This window comes from Mirounga leonina, unplaced genomic scaffold, assembly GCF_011800145.1.
Source record: "Mirounga leonina isolate KUSES-001 unplaced genomic scaffold, KU_Mleo_1.0 Mir_175, whole genome shotgun sequence".
In the NCBI taxonomy this organism is placed as follows: domain Eukaryota; kingdom Metazoa; phylum Chordata; class Mammalia; order Carnivora; family Phocidae; genus Mirounga; species Mirounga leonina.
In genome coordinates, this window is record NW_023270453.1 from 31,460,451 (window position 1) to 31,466,761 (window position 6,311).

Here is a 6,311-nt window from a genome sequence, read left to right on the forward strand (position 1 = left end):
GACCTGAGCTGAGATCGAGTCGGACTCTCAACCGACTGAGCCACCCAGCACCCCAAGTGCTCACCTTTTTTTGGTCTATTTTTTAGGAGTCAAAAGTTCTGTAATGCAAAATTGTTATTAACCACATTTTTGTTTTGGTTTGTCAGCATTTCCACGAATCTATCATCGATAACGTTTGATGTTCTGAATGCTGAACGCAAGACCTGTAAGACCCTCAGATACCTTCCAATTCATCAGTGGAATAATAAAATCAAGGTAAAAGGACCTTTTGGTTTAGTTTATAGTTGACAGTTGATATCTCTTTGCAGCATGCATGCTTGCACACCACCAAGACTATTCTTTCATGGGTCCCTTCTCCAATTCTGGCTGTACAGAAGGGAATGGGGCATGAGGGAAACACCTTTAGAACCAAGCATCTGAGTTAGATCTTAGAGCTGGAACTTTTCTGCTGTGAAGAGTAATTAAAATTTTCAGAATCCCCGAATCTTCACTACATCATGAGGGTAACACCCGTCTTGGAGGGCTGTTGGGGGAAATGCTGTGCCTGATCCCTGATAATCATGATTTTTGTCATTTATACCTTGCCCATCAGGTGGGTGCCCAGTAAACCTTTCTTTTTTTTTTTTTTTAAGATTTTATTTATTTATTCATGAGAGACAGAGAGAGAGAGAGAGAGACAGAGGCAGAGGGAGAAGCAGGCTCCCCGCGGAGCAGGGAGCCCGATGCGGGACTCGATCCAGGGACTCCAGGATCATGACCTGAGCCGAAGGCAGTCGCTTAACCAACTGAGCCACCCAGGCGCCCCCCAGTAAACCTTTCTATGCCCTCTATTCCTTCCACAACCACCCACGAAATACCTAGCACATAGTAGGTGGTCAATAAACGTGAACTGATTCACCACTCAGGCTATCCTCATTTCTCTCCCTGTTCTTCCAAAATACATTCGTTTGTTTCTGTCCATCGTGCCTATCACTTTGTGGCATGCAGTAATGTATTTATTTGTTGACTCTGCCTCTCCCAGGAAACATAAGCTCCAAGAAGGCAAGAACTTGCATTCATTCATTCCCTATAGCTCTAGAGCCTAGAACTGTGTCTGGTGCTCTGTAGGGGCCCAATAAATATTTGTGGAATAAATTAGGAGATGAACGAATGATGTCAACAAACAAACCAACTCTACTATTTCATATACAAGGTGAAACTTCAAGGACCATAAACCCAAATCACCTTGAAAAATCTGCAGCCTGGAAAAGGACGGACCTGAGATTATTTCCAGCAGTAAGGTTTTACAAATTAATTGATTTTTCTGACTCACTTAGTGTGGGTTTAAACCATTTATCTGAAAGTGCCGTAATATATTCTTTGAATTAGTCTAACAGTAAGAGACAAAAGCTGAACTAATGAGTTAGACACTTAGCTGAGCTATCTTTATTAGCTCCTTACATTCACCGGTCTCCACATCACCTCTGCTGTGCTCGCTTCAAAGCCCATTTGGTTCTTCGGCGGACAGATTCAGCGAGTCTTCCCTTCCAGCTCGTTGCAGAAAAGTGCAGACCTGCCCTTTGGTGACATCGCCTCCTTTCAGATCAGGAGCCTTTGTCAGGGGGTGTCCCAGACCCTCTGAATAAAGCCACTTCCTCTGTCTTAGCCCTGGCCACCCACCCCCACGGGAGCAATATTTAATAACATGAGGACTACAAAGCCCGGCTGGATGAGTCACTGTTATGAGTGACCAGCTAAACTGAAATCTCCTTTGACATGCAGGAATAAAATGCATTCCTTTAATTTCCACTTTTAATGGGCATATTACGCATGCCCAGGGACAACACCTGCATTTTCTTCCTCCTGTTGGCTATCATAAAACCCCTCTGAATCTAAGTGAGGCTCAAAGTTCTTCCTTAACACAGTGTTCTCTAAATGTCAAGCATTTCTCCCACTGTTCCTCTCACTTTCTTTGCCCTGTCTGCAGACCACCTCCTGGTTTTCTTGACTGTAACTCGCCTCTGCTACTTAAATAGCTTTGCTCAAAAGAAACATTTTTTTTTTTTTAAATCTCATGCCTCATGCTTCTGGTAAGCTAGTTTCTCCTACCATAAACAGACATGTATAAAATTAGAGGGGAAAATAAAATAATAGTAATACAAGGAAGACAGCCTAGGCTGTCTGCTGACGACTCTGAGGCTGGGACCTGTGAGGTGTCCGATGAAGAGGGAGAGGAGAAAGGGTTTGGTGTTAAAGACACAGAGACTGCAGATGGGGACTGTTCTCCTTGAAGTCGTGAAGTGATGCAAAAGAGAACCCAGATGGAGGAGCTCCTTTGTGGGGATCTGTTTGGTACCAGCATGATGGCGGTGGTTGCCGTTAAGCTCTACACTGAATCCAATTGCATAGACACACACACACACACAAGCAAAAACGGGTGAAATCTGCATCGGGTCTGTAGTCTGGATGACAACACTGTATCAGTGTCAATGTACATGCGTGACATGTCACCACTGGGGGAAACCAAGGGAAGAGTCCAGGGGGCTCTGATGTAGTATGTCTACAGCCACTTCCTGTGAGCCCACAATTATTTCAAAATATATATATATTTTTTTAAATGGAGTACCGCCCCCCTCATGCAGCCTGCATGTGTGTTGCCTAAATCCACAGGTGCGTCACCAGCTGCCCCATGCCCCAATCTGGGCAAAAATTGGCTTATCAGTTTGTGGAGGTGAAATCTAAGAAGAAGACGCATTTATCAGACTTCGAAGCCCTCGAGAGATCTAGGCATGTAGTAAAGCACTTAGCATACTGCATGGCACTTAATAAGGGCTCGATAATTATTGTCCTATCATCTTCTTTCTCTTATTCTTGCTCTTCTTCCTATCATCATCATCATCATCGTAGTGGATTGAATTGTAACATTCCCCCCCCACACAATGATGTCTTCAAGTCCTAACCTCTGGTACCTATGAATGTGACCTGATTTGGAAATGGGGTCTTTGCAAATGTAAATGGGGTCTTTGCAAAAGATGAGTTCATGCTGGAGTGGGATGGGCCCTGATCCAGTGACTTGTGTCTTTTTGAGAGAAAGAGGGAGATGTGGAAATAGAGACGCTGGAGTCACATGGGGAAAAAGGCCATCTGAAGATGGAGACAGAGATTGGGAATTATGTTGACACAAGTGAAGGAATAGAGAGGGTCACCAGCAACTATGCTGGTTCCTTGCAGAGGCAAGGAAGAATTCTTCCCTAGGGCGTTCAGAGGGAGCATAGCCCTCCTGACATCTTGATTTCAGGCCTCTTGTGTCTAGGATTCTAAGATGACAAACGTCTGTGTCTTTAAGCCACCTAGTTTGTGGTAATTTGTCATGGTGCCCTAGGAAACAAATATGTCATCATCCCTGGTCAACTGTTTTATGCCCAGTATCTATCATATTCCCATTTAAAAGGCTCTGTGAAGTTCCACAGAAAGAAGCCCATTCAACTTTCTTTGCCCTGTATTTCCAAACTGTTTGACCAGAAACTAGAATCTGCACATAGACAGAGGAACGAGCATTTGGAAAATCATCTCATCTCACAATGAAGAAAACTAAGAACCAGTGAGAGGAGTTGACTTGCTCTAAGTCACAGAGTGAAAGCAATGGAATTATAACTCAGTCCTCCTCCCTCCTTTCCATCCTAAGCACAACCAAAATAATCATTATCAAGCCCCAGAATTCTAACGGTTAGGATCTCAAAACTCATCTAGTCCAAAGCCTTGTTGAAGAACCTGAGGCCCAATAGGAAATGGTTTCCCTGGGCTCCTGGGTGGCTCGGTCGTTAAGCGTCTGCCTTCGGCTCAGGTCATGATCCCGGGGTCCTGGGATCGAGTCCCGCATCAGCCTCCCGCTCAGTGGGAAGCCTGCTTCTCCCTCTCCCACTCCCCCTGCGTGTTTTACCTCTCTCGCTGTGTCTCTCTCTGTCAAATAAATAAATAAAATCTTTTAAAAAAGTAAATGGTTTCCCAACGTCACAAAGCAAGGTACAGTTCTTCTTCTGCACACAGAAAATGTACACCCCAAATTACCCAGTGATCAACCTAAAATAATAGTGATGCTGCCCCTAGTGGCACAGCCCTGCAATGACAGCTATCGCCGCACATTTTTAAAAGTAGGCTCCTGGGTGGCTCAGTTAGTGGAGCATCCAACTTTTGGTTTCGGCTCAGGTCCTGATCTCATGGGTCGTGAGATCGAGCCCCACATCGGGCTCCATGCTCAGCGGGAGTCTGCTTGGATATTCTCTGTCCCTCTGCCCCTTCTCCAGTGCACGCTCTCTCTCAAATAAACAAATAAAATCTTAAAAAAGAAAAAAAAAAGTAGATTCCTTAACAAAGATAATCAACCACAGACCACATAGCTTCTCAGAGGTAAAGTAAGGTTAATTCCTTAACATATTAGATTTTAGTTTATGATTACACTGAGTTTGCTATGGAACATTGATCATTGATTCCAAAATATTTCTCTTAGATGATTTTATATCTTTGTTTTCTTTTTTCTAGGTTAGGACAATATCTGGAGCATATCTGGAGCTAATAATTTTCTACTGAATTTTAATACATAGTAAAATGTGCTTAAAGCAACCAAAAAGCAATGTGTTCCCTCCAACAAAAAGTACTTTAAAATCACTTTCAATACATGTACGATGAGAAAACAATATTTATAATTTGTTCCCCCAAAAATGTAATGTAGAATTGGGGTATATTTTATATATCCACACAGATTATGTGCCAGGAGAAAATGGTAGTAACACAGAAAAACTGGGTTTTTTATATTTATGTCTCAGTGGGAAATCTTTTATTTTTTTCTTCTAAATCATCTTACCCTTCACTTCTGAGTCAGCATTTACATGAATTTCAGGAAAAACTGACTGGTTGGGGTGTCTGGGTGGCTCAGTGGGTTAAGCATCTGCCTTTGGCTCAGGTCATGATCTCAGGATCCTAGGATCGAGACCTGCATCGGGCTCCCTGCTCAGAGGGAATCTGCTTCTCCCTCTGCCACTCCTCTTCCTTCTGCTCTCTCTCTCTCTCTCTCTCTCTCTCCCACTCACTCTTCTCTCAAATAAATAAATAAAATCTTTAAAAAATTTTTTAAAAAAGTTGACTGGTAAACATGCTACTTAACCTATCAGCCCCCACTTAGATGCGGAGTCATTCTAGACATACAGGTATGTGATCTATTTTTTGAAGACTGCATTAAGAGAACAGGTCTGAGGAGGTGCTTTTCTGGAAAGATCAGAAAGTGCTCATTGGCTCTGCTTCCTCAACTGTAGACAGACCGGGTTAACCATGATTAGTTGGCCGGGTCTTTGGCAAATAGCTTCAGAAATGAGCCCAGCCCTCCCGCAGGTCTCGCCATACTCTCAGAAATAGAACATGATGACGCCAGGCCACAGAGAAGAAAAGAACCAATTCGTGTTGATGCTACCTCGCCTATCTTTCTCTGAGGAAAGCTGAAGGAAACCAAAATTTTTGTGCTAAACAAGCACTTGAAATGCTTCATCTTTTTAAATCCTAACTGTACATGGGAGTAAGATGCCAACCCCGTTCTATGAATGAGGAACCTGAATTTCAAAGAGGTTCATTTGCCCTTGGTTTTCCATTGTCGACTAGCATTTACTGAGTACTCATTCTGTGCCAGGATCGGTAGAATTTGCTTACTTTCATTTAATCTTCAAAATCGTATTTCTCAGAGAAAGAAACTGAGACTAGAAACTGTTCAAACTTCTACAGTCTTAAGAAAGCCATTGATGAAAAAAACAAAACAACAACAAAACAAAAACAAAAACAAACAAAAAAAAGAAAGCCATCGATGAGGTTCCTTGGAACAAACGGAGCAACAAGAGACAGGAGTCAGAAACACAAAGATCAAAACACCGTGTGGAAGACCGGAGGCCAAGTGAATGAAGATCCCTCCCCAAATGTCACATATCCAAACTCACACAGCTTGTAAGCAGAGGAGGTGGGATTTGAACTCTATTCTGCACGGCTCCAAAGCCCGGAATCTTATCCACCACACTGTCCTATCCTTAGTCTTTCTCTCCTTTAGAGAAATAATGGGATAACAAGGACATCCTACAAAAACAAGTTTCATCCATTCAAATCTTGGTGACCTGTAGGGGATTCTAATTATTGTCACTAATGGGTTAACTATGGGTTAATTAGTACTTCAAATCTTTTCATTATCATCCCTGGAATGAAAAAACCTATTCCAAAATGGTCCTCTGCCTGATGGAGGAAATATGATTAGGACTCTTTTTTTTTTTTTTTGAGTTGTGAAGATTCTTTTTTTTTTT

General features: G+C 42.6%; 1 long non-coding RNA gene across 1 annotated transcript; it reads left to right on the forward strand.

Annotated features, from left to right (window-relative positions):
- Positions 1-15: 15 nt before the first annotated feature.
- LOC118021944 lies at positions 16-5,121 on the forward strand. Its single transcript, XR_004682345.1, has 3 exons — positions 16-56; positions 147-255; positions 4,519-5,121. It is a non-coding gene; the product is annotated as an uncharacterized LOC118021944 (long non-coding RNA).
- Positions 5,122-6,311: the final 1,190 nt, after the last annotated feature.